This window comes from Mus caroli, chromosome 4 (genome assembly GCF_900094665.2).
Source record: "Mus caroli chromosome 4, CAROLI_EIJ_v1.1, whole genome shotgun sequence".
Taxonomy (NCBI): Eukaryota; Metazoa; Chordata; class Mammalia; order Rodentia; family Muridae; genus Mus; species Mus caroli.
Genome location: NC_034573.1, coordinates 7,752,661 through 7,762,517, shown reverse-complemented (window position 1 = coordinate 7,762,517; position 9,857 = coordinate 7,752,661). Strand labels below are relative to the sequence as shown.

Sequence of the window (9,857 nt, the reverse complement as noted above, 5' to 3'; positions counted from 1 at the left end):
AGAGAGAGAGAGAGAGAGAGAGAGAGAGAGAGAGAGAGAGAGAGAGAGAAGTTCAAACGCATGTGCTGTCTCCCTTCATTTCCATGTCTGTTTTACCTTCTCTTCTCTCTATACACCAGCTTCGTCTTCAGTCCACCCAAGGTCCCAGCCAAGAGCATCTGACTGACTCAGCTTGTAGACACCACCACTCTCCATCCTCCAATCGAGTGGCAGAGCCAGTAGCACAGGCACAGTTGTCACAGAGGAGCTTTAGGGGCGTAGCAGAAGACGCGCTCAGGGTCACAGGAGCTATGGTTTGAGCTACTGCCACAGATATGTATGCTAATCTCTGATTATTCTGTCTTCTCTGTGGGAACTTCCTGTGTGGGGACACTAACAATGTCCTCCATTTTCTGGCTCTTATTATTCTACCACCAAAGCTTGGAGGGGGAACCCAGGACTACTAAGCAAGTTTTCTGCCTCTGAGTTCTGCCTCCAGCTCTCTCTCTGGGCTTTTGAAAATCGTCAAGCAATACTTGACTTCACATATGTTTAGTAAAATGACTACTTTAACATTTGATCAGAACCTTAGTAAGCCTTGTTCTCCTCAAACATCTATTTGGGGACATCTAACAGTAAGATAGAACAAGAAAATAATAGATTAAAGGAAAAATCGTATCACAAAATCATTAAGACTAGGGCTGGAGAGATGGCTCAGTGGTTAAAAGCACTGTCTGCTCTTTCAAAGGTTCTGAGTTCAATTCCCAGCAACCACATGGTGGCTCACAACCATCTGTAATGAGATCTGATGCTCTCTTCTGGTGTATCTGAAGACAGTGACTGTGTACTCACATAAAATAAAATAATAAAATAAAATCATTAAGACTAAGTACTACACAAAGTCTTGGTGGCTAAGGTCTCACCCTCCCAGTGGCAAGATTGCTATCTTTCTTGTAAAATCCTCTATATGACTTATTTAAACAACTTGTGACAAGCAGGACACCAACATCTTTCTCCCATGCTCCTCTCCGAGAAATATGAGCAAATTAATACTAAATGATGCGAGGCCTGCTTGTACTCTCGCCAGACTAAGGGGAAGAGGAACATAAACACAGAGAAGAGAAGATATAACCCAAGAACAAAAGAGTCTATCACCGAGAACCAGGAGCAGTTTTTGGAAGAGGTACATCATGTTACACAAAAGAGTCTAAATATTTTGCTCTCCTAGTTACAGCTCAGCTTCCAATTAATTTACAGCCTAAAATGTCCAGTCACCAGTGAGCGCATCCCTATACTGAAGACGCAGGCTCTCTGGCCATCAGAACATTCTTTGACCCAGAAGTACAAATAAACCCATCCTCCATGGAGCTGAGATGGGGTTTCCTGGGCAGGGAAAAGACCAGTAGAAGTTTAAGGACTTTTACCTGAATGAGAACCACAGAATGGACCGTCTCTTCGTAACATCTAAGTATAGATGTTACGAACAATGTAAAGATTTCCCCCTGTGGCCTCATTTGCAGACCTGGCATATAGAATTGTTTTAACTGGTGGTCCAATTTCGCACATTCTTTCCATAGGCCTTTCTGCCAGGCCCAGAAGTCAGGCAGAATAGCAAACTCCCTAAGCTAACCCACAGCCTGATTCTTGCAATAAATCCAAATCCAGCCAGAACCCCCTTCCCACCACCGTTTTGTGGGAATCGTTGGAGTCCTAAATGAATGTTATTGCATGACATTTCAAAGACCTCAGAGACTCAGCCTCATGGGAATGACAAAGCCTTCCTCTGGTCCAAGTACAAATGTTACAAAGGCTGGCAGATCTTTGTGAGTTCAAGGCCAGCCAATTCTACAAAGAGAGCTCCAGGCTAGCCAAGGCTACATAGTGAGACCCTGTCTCAAAAACTAAGTATAGATGTTACGAACAATTTACTTTTGGTGAAATTGGTATATGTAGGAATTGTGAGCCAGCGATTCATCCTGGACCCTGTGTCCACTGCAGTCTGAAGCAGCTTCCCTTCAGAGACTGCTTACAAGATTAGCTGTCCACCTTCTGCCCATTCCGTTGTATACAACACACCTGTCTCCTTGATCGGATGATAGAATAAATACACCCAGTGTCCAGGCTGCTGGTGTATCTCCATCAGCATGCACAGCCACCCAATGCCAGCTTTTCTGTATGGACATCTGTCCTTTCTTCATGCCCCTGCATCCCAGTCAGGTCACCCCCAAAAGCCATGCAGGTTGCTGTGCAGGCCGAGGGTCTGGTTGCTTTTCCCCTCCTAGATAGCATGGCTCTCACCAGGGAGAAGCCTGCCATAAGTCCCATGACAATTTAGACACCAAACCTAAAAATCTGAGAGTCTTAGGAGCAAGGTTCCAATGCAGCACATGACATCCAGAAGATATGGACTATGAGTAAAAAAAAAAAAAAAAAAAAAAAGTCAGAATAGGAAATGCCAGTGTGAGAACTCCAACAAGCACCTGTGAGATGACGCCACATGTAACAGGACTTACCACACAGCCTGACCACCTGAGTCCAGGCCCCGGGTCCCACATGGAAGGAAGAGAGAACTGACTCCCAAAAGTTGTCCTCTGATTTATACACATGTGCCCATTAAATGAATAAATAAATAATAAAATAAATAAATAAATACTTAGAAAGAGAACTCCAATAAACTGAATTACTGCACAGCTAAACATAGAGTTCCCTGGTAAATCTTCCAGAACAAAGAGGTCATGAAAATACAGCCTTAGGCGTAGCACTTGATAGCAGCAGCTGTGCACTGTGGTGAAACAAACTGCCCCAAACAGCAATCATTTATTAGCTTGCTGTAGTGTTGGCCATTCAAACGGGCTAGCTGCGGCTGGGCGGCTCCTTCCTAACCTCACCAGGCTGACTCACGGGGCAGCTGCCAGCTAGCAGTTCAGCAGGAATCTTACAAAACTGGCCTTGCTCTCCTGACAGCCTATTTGGTCTTTGCCTCTCCACATGTTCTTTCATGCCCAGTGCAAATAGCCTTGGTTCTCCTGGAGGCAAGAGTAAGGATTGTCAAAGACTGGAGAGGTGAAGCCAAGGGCTACCTACAGCAACAGCAGAGTGCATCCAATGAGGACTGTTCCCCTTCGAGTGCAATATGGGATGACTTGGTACATATGGAAGATTTTTCAAGTATGTTTTAAAAGAATGTGTCATTTAAAATATAGCCAACTGGTTGTTAGATGAAAAAGGAATTCCAAATTTTAAACTAGCTGTGTTTCTAGCAAGTCAGGTTCAAACATTCTAATCAACACTGCTCTTCAGACAACACAGCTCTTGCTTCTCTCTCTCTCTCTCTCTCTCTCTCTCTCTCTCTCTCTCTCTCTCCCCACCTGCCAGCCCTGGTCCCTTCACAGTTTTGTTACTATGAGCATGGTGGTTTTGTGCCATGGTTTGGTGCATGTGTGTGCAGGTCAGAAGACAACTTTGTGAGTCTGTTCTCTCCTTCTACCGTACATGGCTCCTGGGGTCAAACTCAAGTCACCAGGTTTGGGAAGCAAGCGCCTTTATTTACTGAGGCCTCTCAAGGGCTCTCTTTTTTCTACCCTTAGCTAGGATGAGGCTAATTTTGTTATATTCTCAGAAAATTAATTGTAGTCTTCTACACTAACTGCTATGACTAGCAAAACAACATTGATCATACTAGATATCATTTTATAAACTGTTTACAAGTGTGGCCCTGGTGTTCTGCACATCTGGAGTCATGAGCACCTACATTGCGTTACCATAGGAACGCAAGCTCGCTAGGTAGCACTTCATAACCTCATGACAGCAGGGCCATTGGTAGCACGCCTGTGTGGGGAGCACCAAAGAATGCCTACCTCTCACATCATCCCCTTCCTCATTTCTCTTTTCATGAAAGGCAACACGGGTGTGACTAAGTAGTTTTGTCTGCCTGTTTCCCCTCCAGAAGTTAGGGTGAGAGCAGAAAGCTTGGTCACCCTCTTTTATTGCATACTCTGTCCCTTTCAGTCCAAACTGACAATATGTCTGATGATGCAAAATTCTTCAGAATGCCATGAATCTCTTAGGTATGTCACAGGCATATGTGCCACTTGGCAAGACCGTGTTGACAGAACCTCTGTAGATAGATAGCCATATCTTTCCTTTTGTTGTTGTTTTGTTTTGTTGTTGTTTTGTTTTGTTTTGTTTTTCTTTGCTTAGTTGGAAATGTTGATGCCTTGTGTTTTATCATTTCTGGAAGCCATTGCTACTCCCTGGCCTGTGGTTGCCCCTCCATCTTCAAAGCTAGCAATAACGGGTTGGTTAAATCTTTCTCCTATCTCTCTAACCTACTTCTGCTGTAACAGCAGAAAAGTTAACAGAATGGTACTTTTGTGACTAATGTGGGAAAGAGAACTTGTGATCTCTTAGACTTTTAAAAGTCCACGCAGGTAATTCATGAGGCAATCCTTATGTCAAGGACCATAACCTTAATAGTATCTGTAGAGTCCTTTCCATTGTATAAGGTTCTACAGTTTATGATGTCTCTTTGGTAGCCTATTACACAGAAAGAAATTGCTATCTCATCTAAGTTACTATTATTTTGGTATTGACAGTAGCAACCAAACTGGTGTTCTTTTTAAAATCTTTGTTTATGTGTATGTGACTGCCTGCATGCACAGAGTATCCATGGAGGCCAGAACCAGATCAGATTCCCTAGAGCTGGAGTAACAGGTGGCTGTGAGCCTTCTGATCCAGGTGCTGGAACTGGACTCGGGTCCTCTGCAGGGACCATGGGCTGCACATGCTCTTAACTGCTGAGGCCTCTCCCCAGAACCCTCCCCAGCTCCCCAGTGGTAGTCTAATCAATATGCTCTTCTCCAATGTTGCTTTGTAACAGTGTGAGCACCTTGCTCTTTAAAGTGCTATCTATGGGGTAAGACATGGTAACAAGAGCAGTAGAGACCTCACTTTATGAAAGATGGCTTGCCTGCTATCATCAGCACAATTGCTGAAACAGAATCAAGTTGGAAAGCTGGCAAAAATATCACGTGGAGAATCCTTGGAAAAGTGAAACAGCACTTACATGGAATAAACATCCCCTAATATCTTTATCCTCCATTTAAATTTTTTTTATTTGACTAAAGTAAGATAAGCCTGAAAATAAAGTATAAACATTCAAAAGAACTGCTCCTGTTTGGATGCCTACAAAGTACTGTTTTTATAGCACTTTTGTGTGAGCAGCTCTGTAAAATGCAAAATATTTTTTCTTAGTACAGCAAGCAATATGTTTTATTTTTTAGAATATTGAACCACGTTGTAAAAAGGTAAGAGAAATGGATGGATCAAAAGGAACCTATGAATGAAACTACATAAGCTCAGGGGACGTGCTAAATATAGTCTGGGAATCAAGACATACCTTGTGAGAATATAACACTTTATATTAAGTGTTAATGTAAAGAATAAGTAATCCAGGCTAAGACAGACAGACAGACAGACAGACAGATGAATGGATGCCGGGAGTAATGGAATGCATGGGATGGTAAGCCAGGGTTTTGAGTACACATTCAAAAAGCAGAAAGGCCAAATACTAAGGTATAAGTACCCATTCAGCCTGAGAGCTGGCCACAGCAGGCCACCTAAGTCACCACTCATCTCCAGCACCCATAATGACGCTCCCATCCTGTCCTCTTATTTTCCCTACACACAGACTACAGATGAAATCCATCCTGGATGGATTGGCTCAGTGGAAATCTTCAGCTGTCGTTCCACACCGGCAGGATCCATTTACATCCCTGGTTCCTCTCACTAGACTGAGATTACTTGTGCACAAATAAGTACACCCGTATCCCACACCTACTACAGCACAGACCACGACTTACCTCACGTTCACGTTTTGTCATATGCCCAGTGGGTCTCCAGCAGTTGTAAGGGTTGTCTCAGCAGTGCTGACCCTTCTGAAGGATAACTCATGTTTACAAGTGTGCTTCTTTTTTTCAATACTGAGAACTGAACCCAGGACCTCACTCATATTAGGCAAGTTCTGCACCACTGAGCGACATCCAAGCCACAAGACCCTCTTTGTTTAATGTTATTTTTGACACCCAGGAAAAATCAGCAGAGGCAGTGTTCCTGGCCACATTTTCCAGGTGTTTAAATTGAGGCTCAGAGATCATTCAAACATCATCAGAGACTATTGAGAAATAAGGAAAGACTGAATGTGAGATCTTGGAATCTCAACCTTTAAGAAAATTTTATAAACTTCTTCCCTCCCTAAAGATAAAACTTCATTCAGCTTCGAGTTATCAGATCAGAGGCCTTTGAAAACAAAATGTATATTTTAATTTCTTTTTGGAAAATGAAGAAAAGGAATTTCCCTGGGATGTTCACATTTGGGCAAGCACAACATCAAGGGAGGAGGCAAATGAGGAGAACTACATCAGCCATGAGCCCCCATGGCAGAAGGCACGGGAGACGATCCTGTGCCTTGACTCTGGATCTGGGGTGTGCTGGCTGATAAAACCCGAACTCAGCTTCACATAAGCAGCGAGTCTAACTTCTGTCTTGGGCACGGAATGGAATACATGCCCGTGGGTTCCCAACTAACCTTCAACAAATCCAAGTTATTTGCCAAGATCCTGGAAGTCCTTTTTCTGAAATAGTCAAAGAAATCAAGAAGCCATCTTCTAAGGCTTCTGGTCCAAGGTGGAAACTTGAATGTGTGTCCATCTTCCCTCCTTCCTAACATCACACTGCTGTGACTGACAGTGAAGAGTGGGAAGAGGAATAGTAGACATCACATAAAGGAAGCCTACACCAGGTCAGAAACCTTGACAGGTGTCTGAGCGTAAAGAGTCTAGCCATGTGTGGTGGCACACACCGTGAATGCAGAGTCTATCTCAGAGTTTGAGGACAGCCTACTTAATGTAGCAAGTTCCAGGCCAGCCATAGCTAAAAACTGAGATCCTGACTTAAATACAAATGAGGTTATACTGGAGGATAAAAAGAAGGGAAGCCACCATAGCTGAGAGCAGAGACCACAACAGCTGTGCTAGAGCTAGGGCCATGGGGTGGGGCCATGGGTTCAAGGACACGAGAACAGAGATGGGACCGGAAAGCAGACTGGAGTGGGTGGAAAGTAGACTGGAGTGTGTGGTGAATGAAGGCCTGTGGCTGAAATTACGGGGTAAATCTGGCTGTGTCCACAGCTCTACACTGGAGGACAACCCTGAACTACATTTGCCACAAAGGATGACCTCTCTTCTGTCAGGACAGAGACAGGTGGCTTACGCACCAGACCTGCCATAAACATCCATCACATGAACTGCCTCATCCCTCTTTGTTTCAGAATTTCAAATTCCAAATTTACCCTAAAGAATTATCCATTGGCTACCCTTCAATCATCAAACAAAACAAAACAAAACAAAACAAAACAAAACAAAACAAAACAAAATCCTGCATATGCACGTCTTAGCCAGGGGTTGGACCCTGACCCAAAAGAGGACAGTCACATCACCTCTTGAACCAGCTCACACAGGGACTCAAATGTCACATTTGTTCACCTTCCAGTGATACCCAAAGACACTCTTGGGTCCCAAACTCAAAGTGTTGCCTAGAGTAAATCCTGGGGATAGCCTGGCTCTGTAGGCCCTCACACTGGCTCTCTTTACCCTAGAGCCTATCTGCTACCCCTTATTTTTCCATGACTCCAGGAATCCTAGCAGTGCTTGCGCGCGCTCTCTCCCTCTCCCTCTCCGTCTCCCTCTCTCCCTCTCCCCCTCCCTCTCAGATCATCCACCTACTGTGGCTTGCATATGTGTATCAGACCCCTGCCCCCACCCGTTCATGTGCTAGGACTGAAAACGGTAGAATGATTAAGAAGTGGCGCTTACTTCAAAGTCATTAGGGCACCATCACCCTCAGAAGACATGAGGCTGGTCTCATGGAATTCTTAGCTCTTACAGAGGAGGTTGTAAAGCAAGGTCACCCCACATGCTTAGCTCCTTGAGTAAATGTCTCTCCATCATAATTATAACTATAGGGGTCATTACCACAGGCCAAACACTTTAGAACCTGCATCTCAGACTGACATCCTCCAAATGTGAGCTAAGTAACCTCTCTATGAAGTTCCAGCCTCAAGTACTGTATTATAGCAACAGAAGGGAGACTAATACATGCCCTACTCTAAAGGCTCCAAGTCCCCATCCACTGGTTTAAGTTGAAAATAAAGTTTCCCCTTAAAGAGATGGCAAATGTATTCAACAATGAGAGAGGATGACAGAAAGCAGAAACACCTAAACATGAATTAGGAGGAGATCACTTCAGAGACCAAAAGACAACCTAAAAATCTAAAAATGTTAGCCAGTATACCTATAGAGATGTGAGACATCTAGAAACCCCAAAGCAAGTGCCCATAAGGAAAAAAAAATAGTCCAACACGATAAAGAACTATTTCTTGATTGGGCCACACAGAGAAACCCTGTCTCAAAAAAAAAAAAAAAAAAAAAGAAAGAAAGAAAGAAAGAAACTATCAAAAAAGAAACTATCAAGATCTTCTGGGAGATAGGACAAAAACCAAAGAAATGGAAATCTATAAGCAGAAATTTTAAGAAGTGCCCTGAGGACTTACCCTGGGAGTATTCCTTCATATGGATTCTGGGATAGGAGAGAGGGAGAGAAGAAGCTAGACTACCAGAGTCCACATGATGAAAGGAGAGAACTCCCACAAATTATCCTTGGACCTTCATGGCACAGGCAGGCACACTCACACTAACACCCAAACAATAAATAGTTTTTTAAGAGGGTGCCTTAGTTAGGGTTTTACTGCTATAAGCAGACACCCTGACCAAGGCAACTCTTTTTTTTTTATTAGATATTTTCTTTATTTACATTTCAGATGTTATCCCCTTTCCTAGTTTCCCCTCTGAAAATCCCCTATCCTCTCCTCCCTCCCCCTGCTCCCCAACCTACCCACTCCCACTTCCTGGTCCCGGCATTCCCCTATACTGGAGCATAGAACCTTCACAGGACCTAGGGCCTTTCCTCACATCGATGACCGACTGACTAGGCCATCCTCTGCTACATATGCAGCTAGAGCCACGAGTCCCTCCATGTGTTTTCTTTGATTGGTGGTTTAGTCCCAGGGAGCTCTGGGGGTACTGGCTAGTTCATATTGTTGTTCCTCCTAGGGGACTGCAAACCCCTTCAGCTCCTTGGATACTTTCTCTAGCTTTTCATTGGGGACCCTGTGCTCTGTCCAATGGATGATTGTGAGCATCCACTTCTGTATTAGTCAGGCACTGGCAGAGCCTCTCAGGAGACAGCTATATCGGTCTCCTGTCAGCAAGCTCTTGTTGGCATCTGCAATAATGTCTGGGTTTGGTGGGGTTTTTTATGGGATGGATCCCCAGGTGGGGCAGTTTCTGGATGGTCATTCCTTCAGTCTCTGCTCCAAACTTTGTCTCTGTAATTCCTTCATTGGGTATTTTGTTCACCCTTCTAAGAAGAATCAAAGTATCCACACTTTGGTCTTCCTTCTTCTTGAGTTTCATGTGTTTTGCAAATTGTATCTTGGGTATTCTGAGCTTCTGGGCTAATATCCACTTATCAGTGAGTGCATACCATGTGTGTTCTTTTGTTATTGAGTTACCTCACTCAGGATGACATCCTCCAGATACATCCATTTGTCTAAGAATTTTATAAATTCATTGTTTTTTTATTGCTGAGTAGTAATCCACAGTGTAAATGTGCCACATCTTCTGTATCCATTCCTCTGTTGAAGGACATCTGGTTTTTTTCCATCTTCTGGCTCTTATAAATAAGGCTGCTATGAACATAGTGGAGCATGTGTCCTTATTACCAGTTGGAACATCTTCTGGGTATATGCCCAGGAGAGGTAT

The 9,857-nt window shown here is 43.8% G+C and overlaps 1 pseudogene; it reads left to right on the top strand.

Annotated features, from left to right (window-relative positions):
- LOC110292387 overlaps window positions 1-9,857 on the top strand; it is a 50,331-nt pseudogene that overhangs the window by 5,466 nt on the left and 35,008 nt on the right.